This window comes from Syngnathoides biaculeatus, chromosome 2 (genome assembly GCF_019802595.1).
Source record: "Syngnathoides biaculeatus isolate LvHL_M chromosome 2, ASM1980259v1, whole genome shotgun sequence".
Taxonomy (NCBI): Eukaryota; Metazoa; Chordata; class Actinopteri; order Syngnathiformes; family Syngnathidae; genus Syngnathoides; species Syngnathoides biaculeatus.
The window spans coordinates 14,437,612-14,452,498 of NC_084641.1; the positions used below are offsets into that span (position 1 = coordinate 14,437,612).

General features: G+C 43.2%; 1 protein-coding gene across 5 annotated transcripts in view; it reads right to left on the reverse strand.

Annotated features, from left to right (window-relative positions):
- The window catches only part of LOC133508803 (probable G-protein coupled receptor 153), a 55,104-nt gene extending 43,758 nt beyond the window's left edge, over nt 1-11,346 (reverse strand). For 3 of the 5 annotated variants that reach the window (XM_061835270.1, XM_061835262.1, XM_061835236.1), the window contains exon 1: nt 10,955-11,298. The gene's annotated coding sequence lies outside the window, so the exon portion shown is untranslated. The other 2 variants (XM_061835244.1, XM_061835253.1) reach the window with 2 other exon arrangements.
- Between the last annotated feature and the right edge of the window lie 3,541 nt (nt 11,347-14,887).

Below are 14,887 nucleotides of genomic sequence, written 5' to 3' on the forward strand. Positions count from 1 at the left end.
ATTATTACTGCCAAAGAAAATATGCAAGCATGTTTGATTTTGCTCTGGAATCAAAGATACTCGAATAAACTCTTGAAAAGGCTGGCTGACATTGCACATGGCAAGTCACACGAGCAGGCATCGTCTGTATTTTATCCAACCGTGGTCACAGAAAGGCAGTGGCTAGAGGTAAAAATAACATGAATTCATGCCCACAGATACTAAATCCCAATTAATGCGCCTTAAGTGGGATATGTACATAGCGATAGTCGAACTGAATTTAAAAATTTTTCCCAATTTTTTTCCTCATTATCCTGCGCGATTATCCGGTGCTGTGGGCTGTGGTAAAAGTGGCATTTTCTTCCTTCAATCTGCTTGCTTAACAACTCCACATGAAACCCGCTCATTACTTACAACTGCAATTTACGATCATGTGTTAAACACGTCGGGATTGTGTTGTGAAATGGAACAGAAGCTTCCAAATAAAAATGACTGCAACTTACCAGATTGCTAATAGAATGTTTTCACAACTACTCTTCTTCTTCTTTTCCTTTCAGCTTGTCCCATTAGGGGTCGCCACAGCATGTCATCTTTTTCCATCTAAGCCCTCTCGTACATCTTCTTCTCTAACACCCACTGTCCTCATGTCCTCCCTCACAACATCCATCAATCTTTTCTTTGGCCACAACTACTACCACTCCAAAAACGAATTTGTCTTTTTGTAATTTCAGGCATTTTTTATGCCCTGTGCCAACATGCTGCCTCTCATGGGTCAGTCTTGGTACCACAACAGACTGATTTGGGATAGGAGACTCACAATTAGTGATGGACATACAATTATGTGGATGATATGCTTTGTTGATCATTTGTTGATCAACTCACACTATAAGAGTAGTCAGCACAAGTGCTGCTTTTTCTTCATCATGTGTGGGCTCACTCATGTTTTAAAAATAACTTCCTCCCACATCCCAAAAATATGTAAATTATTGTACACTCCAAATTAGCCCTAGTGTGATTCTGTGTGTCTACATGTGCCCTGCAATTGGCTGGCAACCAGTTCAGGGTGTACCCCAGCTCCTGCCCATTGACAGCTGGGATAGGCGCCACCACTCTCGCAACCCTTGTGGGGATAAGTGGCAAAGAAAAGGGATGGATGGATGGATGATGGATGGATGGATGGATGGACGGGTGGATGGTAAAAAATTTGAATTTGTACAACAGTTTTATAGATCCTCCTCAAGATGCACGATGCACACAATAATTTGTTTTACAAAGGTTCTATAGACAGTACAACAACATGACATAGTGCTGCCAGCTCTAGGAAGGTGAATTGCCAGAGGCATTGCTGTAGCTGTACAGGGAATAATGACCAATTATTTGTGATTGTACTACAATGCAACTTCAACAGCTAGGAAGAAGGGTGGGATTGTAGGTTTGAATGTGGTGCACAGTGTCACCAAAACACGCAGACACACAAGAGCTCTCCTTCACAGAGGGATTAGGTCAGCCCTCGGAGGTCACTACACTATCTTTGTGCTCATTAGCTTGTTATCAGAGTCCAGCAGAGGCGCCTTCATGCATAACCAATCATGTGCTGGACCTGCTTGTTAACCTACAGTCCTGCTAAAAGACTAACAGGGGCCGAGGGGCATCATTTTTGGAGGTTTTTTGCAAGTGTTGTTCTCTATGGTTCTCACGAAATGGTATTTCAATTGCTCCATAACTAAGATGTCCTTACTTAATCTGCTTCCCTTTTTTTTTTTTTTTTTTTAAAAATGTGGTCACATTGCTCCCACAGCTTGAATTGGTCTCGTACATTATTAAGTGCTATTAGGGTTATTTCTTTACTGTACCGGTAACATCTCTTTGAGGTTTCAAACAAAGAAGAAAAAAAACATCTCGATCATCCAAATGGGCCTCTTCTCTTCATTTACACAAATGACCTGGTTACATAATACACCATACCCCTAAATTATTATCTTTCTTCAGCAGCTAGAGACACTTGTATGAATCCCCTGGGCAAAATGTTGTCATTATTAGTGTGTATTTCTCTGTGATGTCATCATGTTATTTAGAGTAAAGGGCATCATATTTCCCCCCACTTGAGTAAGGCTAAACACGTGTTTGGTTTGCTGTGTTATCCTTTTCACTGGTGTTTACAGCACAATGTGATCACAGGAAACAGGAGAATGTTGCTTGTTTTCTGTGCCTGCTTTTTTTCTTCAACTTATATAACCACCAAGCCACCATCTTTCCACCATGACAAAATTTTTGCACCACTAAACCTGACATTGTGGTTATACAACCCTAATTTCAATGAAGTTGCGGTGTTAAACAAAAACTGATTACAATGATTTCCAAATCATGTTCAACTTATCCAGCCATCCATTTTCCTAGGCGCTTATCCTCACAAGGGCCGCAGGGAGTGCTGGGGCCTATCCCAGCTGTCAACGGGCAAGAGGCAGGGGAACACCCTGAACTGGTAGCCAGCCAATTGCAGGGCACATAGAGACAAACAGCCGCACTCACAATCACACCGAGGGGCAATTTAGAGTGTCCAATTAATGTTGCATGTTTTTGATATGTGGGAGGAAACCGAAGTGCCCGGAGAAAACCCACACAGGCACGGGGAGAACATGTAAACTCCACACAGGCAGGTCTGGGATTGAACCCAGGACCTCAGAACTGTGAGGCCAACGCTTTTTAGCTTCTCCACCGTGGCGCCTGTTCAACTTACATTTAATTGAATACACTACAAAGACAAGATATTTAGTGTTCAAACTGATAAACTTTGTTTTTAGCAAATAATCATTAATTTGTGATTTTACGGCTGCAACAAGTTCCAAAAAATCTGAAACAGGTGGGGGGGGGGGACGACTAAGAAAATTGAAGAATGCTCATCAAACAGCTGTTTGGAACATCCCACAGCTGAACAGGCTAATTGGGAACTGGTGGGTGCCGTATTTGGGCATAAAAGGGACTTCGCTGAAATGCTCAGAAATTCACAAGCAAAGATGGGGTGAGGTTCATCTCTTTGTGAACAAGTGTGTGAGAACATACTCAAAACAGTTTGAAGATAATATTCCTCAAGGTACAATTTCAAGGAATTTAGGGATTTGATTATCTACGGTCCATAATTTCATCAAAAGGTTCAGAGAATTTATAGAAAGCATTGCATGTAAGCGGCAAGGCGGAAAACCAACATTGAATGCCCGTGACCTTCAACCTCTCAGGCAGTACTGCATCAAAAACCAACAACACTGTGTAAAGGACATCACCACATGGGCTCAGGAACACTTCAGAAAATCAATTTCAGGAAATGCAGCTCAGCGCTATATCTCTAAGTGCAGCTTAAAACTGTACTATGCAAAGCAAATGTCATTTATCAACAACACCCACAAACGGTACTGGCTTCTCTAGGCCTGAGCTCATCTAAGATGGACTGATGCAAAGTGAAAAATTGATCTGTGGTCCGAAGAGTCCACATTTCAAACTGTTTTTGGATTTGTTGATATCGTGTCCTCCGGACTGTTATGGACCCCAAGTTCAAAAACCAGAATCTGTGATGGTGTGGGGCTGTGTTAGTGCCAATGCTATGGGTAACTTCTAAATCTGTGAAGGCACCATTAATACTGAAGGCACATATAGGTTTTGGAGAAACATGGGCTGCCATCCAAGCAACGTCTTTTTCATGGATGCCCCTGCTTATTTCAGTAAGACAATCCCAAACATCATTCTGCACGTGCTACAACAGAGTAAAAGTGTGGAACTACTAGACTGGGCTGGCTGCTGTCCAGACCTGTCTCCCATTGAAAATGTGTTCCGCATTATGAATCGTACATTGAAAAAAAAATGAAAATAATGAAAAGAATAAACTACAACATAATTTTAAAATTGTCATAATAATAATTTTTAATTGGGTGCCGAAGCAATTGAGGCAAAGTGCAGGTGGTACTTGGCTGCATCCAGCTGAGGTGCCATTGAGTCAGTCTCAACTAGTCTGCTGCCTAAATATGAGAAAAAGCATCCCACCTAAAGGAAACTGTGCTACTTCCAGGCATCCCTCCACGATGTCACATTGGTTTGGAAAAAGGTGTTCAGAACATTACGATGGGTTTGACATTGTCTAAAGAAATAGCTAAATGAGTCAAGTAAGTGAATGTCCATGCTAAACAATTACAAAACTCAGTCAGGGAAAGAAAATCTTGTGCCCCTCATACTTATTTGCCACATTTTATAGTACGAAGGTTGATGTAAAATAGACACGTGAATGTGAAAGCTTCAACTTAACCCCCGCCTCTGTCCCATTTTGCACATGACACAAGATTGAGGTCATAAACACATCAATTTTCAGCAAATGAATCAGACGTGACACCGGATGATGCAATTCTGTAAACCTTTGATTAGCATCACTGGTGGACATATCATCAAAGGCAACAGCCCTCATAAAATGATCCAGAGGAAATATTGCAAGTATTGTAAACAGAGGTGTTTTAATTTCATTGCCTCTGCTAGATTTTACTATCTGCATTGAACAGAAGGTTCTCAGGACTGTTTGCAAGTTAATTTAGTATATTTTTTGAGTTGGGTTATGAAACTAGTTAAGAAGGAACCACTGTGAATAATCTGCTTGTGCGCATCTAAAAACATTTGTATTTGTTTTATAAGATGCTGTCTTCCAAATTTCTTTGTAGTTTTTGATGAGAAAGTAACACAAACGTGCAAGATGACAATCTACTAATAATAATATATCAAAGACACAAGCCAGAATCCAATCTGGTGCTCGCTATCCCAATAGGGCTATGTAAATACTTTGTTGGAGTCACCAGTTTCACTGAGAGGAAGTTGTTGATTTTCCATCATGTAACCCGAGGCTCTCTTCCTGTTTATGGAAAGCTACCGCCGGCTAAGAGTGAGGCTGAGCCATATGGCATGGGTTTTTTGTCTCAACACACACAGACCCTGCCAAGCATTTGAGTCTTCCAGAGTCTTGTAATTAAAAAAAAAAAAAAAAAAAGAAAAACGAAAAAAAAGAACTGTGCTTGTTGCCTATCATCATCATCATCATCCCCTCCAAAGGTTAGGCAACCAGAAGAGCACTCAGTTAAGCACAGACCTCCAACTGGACCGGAAAATCTGAGTTTGAGTCAGCAACAGAATATATGCATTTTCATAGGCACACAACTCCTCCAGATGTTTGAATTATTAACTGAGAAATTAAGGAAAATGTGGAGATGTTTCCGAATGAAAATATAACATCATGTGACCCTTAAACTCTCATTGAAATAATATGTGTAAGAACAATTAAGGGCACATTTACATTCTTTGATTACTTTGAAGGCGTAAATGCGTACTTTGTGGTTGCAGGTTTTTTTTTGTTTTTTTTTTTACATCAGTCATAGCGCATTTCTGATACATCTAGTACAACAGTTTGTTTGCTTTTGTGGGGTAGGGATTTGATTAAGAAAAACAAAACAAAAACGAAACAAAAACAACAACAACGAAAAAAAAAATGTCTTCTTGACCTAGAGAAAGCCTATGACAGAGTACCAAGAGAGGAACGGTGGTACTGCATGAGCAAGTCTGGTGTGGTGGAGAAATAAGTTCGAATACTATAGGACATGGACGTATGAGGAAAGCAGAACAGCAGTGAGGTATGCAGTTGGTGTGTCAGAAGAATTTAAGGTGGAGGTGGGACTGCATCAGGGATCCACCCTGAGCCCCTTCCTGTTTTTGGTAGTAATGGATAGGTTGACAGATGAGGTTAGACTGGAATCCCCTTGGACTATGATGTTTGCAGATGATATTGTGATCTGCAGTGAAAGCAGGGCGCAGGCGGAGGAACAATTAGAAAGGTGGAGGTACGCACTGGAAAGGAGAGGAATGAAGATTAGCCGAAGTAAAACAGAATATATATGCATGAATGAGAGGGGCGGAGGAGGAGGAGTGAAGCTACAGGGAGAAGAGATAGCGAGGGTCGACGACTTGGGGTCAACAATACATAGTGTGGTAAGGAAGTGAAGAAACGGGTCCAAGCGGGGTGGAACAGTTGGCGGAAGGTGTCTGGTGTTCTATGTGACAGAAGAGCATCCGCCAGGATGAAGGGCAAAATTTATAAAACAGTGGTGAGGCCGGCCATGATGTACGGATTAGAGACGGTGGCTCTGAAGAAACAACAGGAAGCAGGACTTGAAGTAGCAGAAATGAAGATCTTGAGGGTCTCGCTTGGTGTGAACAGGTTGGATAGGATTAGAAAAGAGCTCATTAGAGGGACAGCCAAAGTCGGATGTTTTGGAGACAGGGTGAGAGAGAGCAGACTTTGATGGTTCGGACATGTCCAGAGGAGAGAGAGTATCTTGGTAGAAGGGTGCTGAGGATGGAGCTGCCAGGCAAAAGGGCGAGAGGAAGACCAAAGAGAAGGTTTATGGATGTGGTGAGGGAGGACATGAGGACAGTGGGTGTTAAAGAAGATGCACGAGATGGGCTTAGATGGAAAAAGATGACACGCTGTGGCGACCCCTAACAGGACAAATTGAAAGGAAAAGAGGAGGAAGAAGAAGATGTCTTCTCCAAAACCACATTTTAAAAGCACCTTGTGTGTGAGTGGAATTAAATTCTGACACACAGAAGCATTTAACAGTGTCATTTTCAAGAAGCTCCAATTTGTTTTGGTTTAGGCGCATTTTGACTGAACTTTTAAGACCCACAGAAAATTGTGTTCTGTGACAATGTTAAGAGCAGACCTACAAAAAGCAAGATTAGCTTTCATCTCCACCAGCCCCCTGGAGCCTATCCCAGCTGTCAACGAGCAGGAGGCAGGTTACACCTTGAACTGGTTGCCAGCCAATCGCAGGGCACATAGAAACAAACAGCCACCCTCACAATCACACCTAGGGGCAATTTAGAGTGTCCAATTAATGTTGCATGTTTTTGGAATGTGGGAGGAAACTGGAGTGCCTTGAGGAAACCCACGCAGGGACGGGGAGAACATGCAAACTTCATACAGGCGGGTCCGGGATTGAACCCCAGGACCTCAGAACTGTGAATCCAACGCTTTACCATCTGAGCTACCGTGCTGCCTATATACATATATAGGCGAAGATGAAGATTTTGATGGCAAAGTAATTATTCATACTTATAGAACTATGAAACCAACCAAGTCTGTCTTGATGGTGCGAGTGTGGCTTTTTTACATGCTGTTTGCTATTCACTCCATGAACTGCTTCAGCACGTTGCCCACTACCGCAGACACAAATGCTGTTTATGCCATTTATACATACTCTGAGTGTCAAGTTTCCAACCTTGTCCGACTATTGTTCGCATATTGCCACAGGGATCTGTTAGCCATTGTAGTGCTTAACAATTTACAAACTTGAATTTCAGAGGCAAGCTGGGCGAGACCCTCTTCCATACCAACCCGTTGAAAAACATACCTGACGACATTACAGCACAGTGTTACAAATGCCTGAATGTTTGAACTATTCCATTTTTTAAACACACACCGACCGAAAATAATGCCCGATGGTCAATGGATGTTTCATTCATCCATTCCGCGCCGGGCGATGCGTCCATTGTGACGAGGCGGATCGCTCTCAGCCCCTCCGGGATCATGATCAGTCGCGACCTGGCTTAATGCGTCAGTGTGCCGTTTTTGTTTTTTGCTCGTTTGTTTGTTGGTTTTCTGAGTTCAGTCTAGATCCAAAGGACAAACAGGGAAAGAGGGTGGGACATACTGTGGATTAAAAACAGACCACGAGGAGTATACAGTATATAATTGGTGTACATACCATGCTCGCAAGTACAGTACAGTATGGAAGAAAGAAGTCCACAAGTGCCCCTATTGTGGGGGGAAATATGTATACGGTATCCTTTTGTTGCTCCTGACTATCTTCAGAAGGACCGAGACAAACCTCTGGACCCTGCTGAAAACCTGTTGCTGGTTTGGATAAATGGAAAAACAGCTAGCAAAGTGACAGCATTTCCAAGACTATCAATTGCACAGTACACCGTGCAAAGTTTTATAAATAAAAAATAAAATAGAGAAAATAGAGACTATTGTCGAAGCAACGTGGAACTAATTATTATTTACTTTTATTTTACATTTTCTTTGTTGACAACAGTATATTGCAAACAACCTTGAACAAAGAAAAGTTAACCTTCCCGTCACATGTAAACAAGCAGTAATGACAACAGCCTCAACCTCCTTGGAGCCAGCAAACATCATGTAAATTGTGGTCTTCACGTTGTGTGGGCCAGTGGAGGAGATGCACAGTGTGAACACAAAATGACAGTGTGTGTGTGTGTGTGTTAATGTGTGACACACAAAATGTCACAAACCCCCCGATGAGACAGCGAGCTCCCTGGTGGAGGCTCCTGTGTCATGTGACCTCTCGCCTGCATGACCGCATGACATCTCCGCTATCCGCGTGCACTAATGGCCTCTGCATTGACATGAATGTCTCCCTTGCTGGGGCTGCTGACATCTCAACGCTTTTACATTTTCTTAGTGAAAGCGTAACACTCTAATTATGTTCTTTGCTGAGAAGACAATTAAAAGCAGAGAAGTAACTCTTTTGGATCACTCAGCAGCCCTAAATCATCCTATATCGTGTCTTGAGTTGTTCTTGACAGAGACAATGCATACAGCATTAATAAACATTTGTATGGAATACAATTCTTGATAGTGCCAGAGTTGGCCTGATTTAATATATGTAGACAATCAGGGCGCTCTAACCACAACCTAAAACCCATCCATCCATCCATCCATCTTCTTAGCTGCTTATCCTCAGAAGGGTTGCAGGGAGTGCTGGAGCGTATCCCAGCTGTCATCGAGCAGGAGGCGGGATACACCTTGAACTGGTTGCCAGCCAATCGCAGGGCACATCGAGACAGTCGCACTCACAATCACACCTAGGGGCAATTTAGAGTGTCCAATTAATGTTGTATGTTTTTGGGATGTGGGAGGAAACTGGAGTGCCCGGAGAAAACCCACGCAGACACGGGGAGAACATGCAAACTCCACACAAGCGGGTCCAGGATTGAACCCGGGACCTCACTCTGAGGCTGACGCTTTCCAGCTGCGCCAGTGTGGCCCCCCAACTTAAAACCCTCATTAGCAGATAAATGTGGTAATATTTTGTTGACCTGCGGTCGCTTCTGATTACCTGCACATACACAAAGGTCGTCCATGTGGTGACAGGAGGTGTTTTTGGCGATGTAACCGCTCCACGCACCACATGCACCAATCCGCTTCACCAGGGGTGTCAAACTCGTTTTTATCGCGGGCCACATCGTAGGGCCATTATGACTGAAACCATGAAAATCTTGAATTGACCCACCATATTAACACATTAAATTTATCACCTAGTTTCGGAATCAGAAATCTCGGGTAATATTTTTTTTTTCAACTATTGTTGATGTTTGGTAACACAAAAATTCTTGTAACATATTAATGTCATCATTTACGATATGATAATTTGAAATTTTGGTAGAGATTTGAACAAAAAATCATGGAAGTTGATCCACATGATTTGCCTTCGGAGGCCACATAAAATCATGTGGCGGGCCACATCTGGCCCTCGGGCCTTGAGTTTGACTCCCGTACACTACATTAATTGGTAACGTGTAATTTTGAGGCTTGGTACCTCAAGAAGTCAACATACGACCACAATTTTTGGGCGCTTGTTTAATGTGAGGGATGAGTTCAAGTTAATTCTGTGGTGGATCTGTACAAGTAAGATGCATTTCTACTCTGGACACATTTGCTCTGGATGAGTCGCTAGGTTTTTCGTAAGTGCTTGAAAAAAAAAAAACATTCACTTACTGGGTGGGAAAAGTTGCTTCATAGTTATGATTAAATGTTAGCAACACTGAGTTACCGGCACTTCATTGTCCTAACTCTGTCCCCAGTCGTCATGGTAACCAAAGCCATATTCACAATATGCATGAAACAACTAGCCCCCCAAAACGAGTGACTTTAACCAAAGTGTGATGTTAAACCCAAGTAGACGTTGAGTCGAATGTATTTCTTTATCCTTTGTGTACTTTCACAGAAGAAGGACAGAGACCTAATATTTTGATAATAAAACTATTTTAAATTGCCCATATGTCTGCTTGAAAATTACTGTGGGTTTACTGCTGGTGCCCTTTATTCTGTTTATCTTACTTGATTTCAAGTGGCACGATAGCCACAGACTATAGTACTGTACTGTAAAGGGAGAGAGGAAAAAAAACAGAGAATCAAGTATCGTCATACCAGAATCAGGCGAAACAATCTGTACGTGCCCGATGAAATTGTTCATGTGCATTTTGTCAAAAATACAAACGTGATATCAGGATAGGGCTTTCCAGAAAATACACAAAAGTGCAGTGACCATGCACTAATGCCCAGCGATTATTTGTCTCAAGTAGTTGATGGTAAATTAGCAGAATAAAGTTGAATATTCCCTCTCAGGTACTTGTAAAATTGATCTTATTGTTGTCATAATGGTGTTAAAACCTAAACACAAAAATTACAAAACAATTTGCAGATGTTTATTCTTACATGATTATTGAAAAGCAACCTCTCAGACTTCAAAGTGACACCTTAAAAATTCACTTGAAACAGCCTAAGAAATGAACACCTTTGTATTTGAGAGCGAGCGCTTCCCCACAAATATGATATTATGTATTGGACCCTGCACGTTCCTGCTGAGTGTAACGGATGGTGTGTTGCCTTTCAGTGTGTTATTTCACCTCTCAACTGGGTCATTTTTCATCTTGCACCCGACAAAAATTCGATTTGAATGCAATCAGCAAAATAGGTCAGATTAGCTCAGTGTATGCGGGAATGCTGCGTTCACGTGTCTTCCACATCAGATGCAGGACACCACCTGTTTGGACTGTTGCAACCTTACTTATTGTTCAGGTTCTCTAATAATAATAGCATTTAATAGTGAAGTGAGATGAGTGGCAGTATAATGTGTTTGTTTCTTACCTTGGACGATACGCTCAGCGCTTCCTTCAGAGCACGAGGCGGTTTTATTCTCACCCCAAAAAGTGGCTCTCCGGCATCTGTGCAACAGCCCAAAGTCAGCAAAAGCGCTCAGCCGCTGTAAAATTGATGCAGGAGCCCTGGCGACAGCACACATCACCTCCGCCCTTTGTCTTTCTAAACGAAGCGGAAGGCCGTCTGCTGCTGGACTATCGTTGAGCATCGATCAAATGATCAGAGTCGCCGTCCCCGGGAGGCCTACAGAGAAGAAGCGAGGACGCCCAAGTGGCGCAAATGAAAGATGAACGATGTATCGTCCTCGTCTGTTCGCCCCCCCCACCCCACCCCGTCACCTCAGTCGCTCCGCGGCGCCTTGGCTGCTGCCTGGCTGCGCGCTCCCTCACTCCACGCAGGCGCGTGCGCGAGGCACCGGTGGGAGTGCACCGCCAGACCGCTATGGGTTGGGGGGGGGGGGTGTCATTCATGATGGGGAAGGGGTGCAATACAGTACACTCAAGCATCTATCGCTCTATCTTTCTTTCAATCTGCAGATAAATTGGGCAAGTGATGCTTTTCTACGACAAAATGCTTTATCTGTCCGGGGTTAATAGATTAAAATGAATTAATTGCGCTAGCATTTGCCTGACGGATGTACATAATGTGCAGTATAGTGTGTAGTGGTAGTAGTAATATCTATAGTGCGTCTAGTGTATTGCATAAAATGAAAATATCTGTATATTGTATACATATCCATCCATTTTACAGAGCCGCTTATCCTCACAAGGGTCGCGGGAGTGCTGGAGCCTATCCCAGCTGTCAACGGGCAGGAGGCGGGGTACACCCTGTAGTGGTTGCCAGCCAATCGCAGGGCACTTCTTTCAGTCTTGGTGGGTTTATTGGTCTTCAGTTGTCATGTTTCTTTGTGTTTCTGTGTCCTGCTGTGTTTCTTAGAGAGTTATTCCCAGTATTTGTTCATTTTAATTTTATTTTTGCTGGTCGTTGTAAAAGATTTGTAGTTGGCTTTGTTTTGTTTTGTTTTTTAATTACAGTAAATCCCTTCTTGAGTTTCCTGCCCTTCTGCCTTGCCTCCCTTCTTCCTTAGACTTGGGTCCACCTATTTTCCTCCAACCTGTGAGCTTGGAAAACTGTTTGCAATCATTTGGTTACCTTGCTTACTTCAATGAGAGGGTTAAAATATAAGTAAAATTCGTTAGTTCAGAACCACAAAAGACCTTATTGTCGAAGTGGAAAAAAAACCCTGCTTTAACCCCACCTGTCTGACAGAGGTCACTGCGGCTATTGGTAAAGGCAAACTCTTCAACGTGCGCTAACTTTGTGACTACACTGGACCGCGACCGCACGAAGCTCACATAGAGTATGAATCACATTGTATCAACTTATTCATGCTCCTCTGAAATGAGCAGTTTTCATTGACATTATACGAGTGGTTATGTAAGACTCCTCCCATGGTCGCTGCCTTCAGAGTAGTGTTCTTCCCTCGGGGCTCACATTGTACCCAGTGAGAAAACGAATAGACCCTGCGTGACACGAGAGCTCCCCGGTGTCTGTAACACAGACTATGTTCCCGTATTTGGAAAATGCACCTGCCTCCCATTCATTCGCAAAAACACCTTCCAGCTGCACATCCTGGGAGGTGCGTCAAAAAAAATTCTTCTTGATTCTGAAGCAGCAAGAGGGGATTTGGGAGGGTGGGGGTGAGCGTGGGGGGCTATTTCCCCCAGAGCTTAGGTGATCCAGTCTATAAAAGCTGCAGCGTGTTCCCTACGTTTTATTCCAAATGACATCTAGAATTGGAATGCAACAAAAATTGCCATAATCTCCATAGATTTGCTGTGCTTGCCAGGAAGTAGGCCAACAAAACAATAACAATTACAAGTCCAAATGATCCTTTGTCAATGATTTCATTGGAATGCATCTGTAAAAATGGTCATATACTCTAATTCTGGTAAAGTCCACATTTTTCCATAATCAGACTTGCTGAGGATCTGAAGAAAAAAAATGATCTCCATGTAGATGGCCTGAAGTGTGAGATTCCCAAAAGCCTGAAACAGGACCGGTTCCACTCAGAACAAGCCTCACCATGCTCCACCAAAGAAGTTGAGTCCACATGTTCAGCGTCATATCTGGATTTTTTGGGTGGAAACTCACTAGCAAAATGACGCTTGCATTGCTGCAAGGGATAAAGAGGTAGTATGTCCGTTTGTCAGTGCTCGGAAAATACATCACAGATTGCATCAAAATCGATCTTTATGCATGTGGATTCCGGAAGGAGGACTCTTCTAAAATATGATGCACAGGAAAGCCAACAAACTGTTTTCTGAGGACTAGCAGACCAAGGACAAAGAGTACTGGAACCACGTCCTGAGGATAAACTTTAAACATTAGCTGCAGGTGGTTTATGTTTTGACTACAAAGACATACAGTGTATATCTTACCTTATAGTCAAGCGTGGTGGTGGGAATTTTGTCGGTAACTTGGGAACTACAATGCATTGAAGGACCCATGATTATCAACATTTAGTATGACGTACTGAACCAGAGCACGATCCCCCTCCCTTCAGAAAATAGGACCCCAAACACACCTCCAAGATGACCATTGAGGGTAAAGTCTCGAGAATTATATGCTGTTGAGCATCAGGGGGGCATCCTCAAAGGGAAGGTGGATGGACACCAGGTCTCGAAGGTCCGGCAAATCCTTGATGTTGTCATGAAGGAGTGAAAGAGTTGAAGATGATTTCAGTGGGAATTGGGAAAAAGCTTAGAAGTCCACGCCCAGGATGGCAAAGGCAGTGCTGAAATGTAATGGCAGCTTTACAAAATATTGACACTGATTACAATTTGGATATTTTCTCTTTGGCGTGTATTCAAATATGGTGCCAGTGGTTTGCACTTTGGCGGTTGTGTGTTGTTTTGTAACACATTAAATTTACACTGTCACACAAGCCGTGCACTGACTACATTGTTATTTCATTGTTGTTTTCCCAAAAAGAGAAATAAAAAATGGCCTCGCAGTTCTGAGGACCTGGGTTCGATCCCGGCCCCGCCTGTGTGGAGTTTGCATGTTCTCCCCGTGCCTGCGTGGGTTTCCTCCGGGCACTGCGGTTTCCTCCCACATCCCAAAAACATGCAACATTAATTGGGCACTCTAAATTGCCTCTAGGTGTGATTGTGAGTGTGACTGTTGTCTGTCTCCATGTGCCCTGCGGTTGGCTGGCAACCAGCTCAGTGTGTCCCCCGCCTTCTGCCCATTGGCTGGTGGGATAGGCTCCAGCACTCCCCGCAACCTTCGTGAGGATAAGCGGCAAAAGAAAATGGATGGATGGATGGATATTTTTAAATGTTGAGTTTGTACTCACATTTGTGAGATACTGTATACTGTATGTAACCTATTTGGTGGGGGCAGTCGAGGTAAGTTTTTTTTCTGTTTTTTTTTTAAGAAGTCATCCATCCCTCGCCACCTCTTTGTTCTGTTAAGTGACCTGGAAGTAAAAAGTAACAGAAGGCATTCCCGCCCACTTGCTCCTCCGGCACCAGGCTGCCCCACTCTCCCCGTCAGCACCACACCATCACACACCCACCCACGCATTCACACAGACGAGCTTTAATACCTTTCTTTCTGGTGGTGCATGCTCCCGCACGAATGTGGCATAAGCTCGGAGGATAACCTCTTTGGCCAGAAGCTAGGTCATTTTACAGCCGAAGGGGGGGTTTTACTATATTACCTGCCAGCCAGGTCTCCTGTGGAAGGACAAGGGGACAAAGGTGAGGAGATTACAGACTTATCACCTTTAACTCCTCTGCAAGGAAAGCCCTGCTAGCTTTAAATCTACAGTTCTGTGGGGAACTGGATGAAGGACTCTCCTCTGAGAGTAGATTTCCTTGTCTGTGGAATGGGCCGGTGTCCCAACATTTTTGC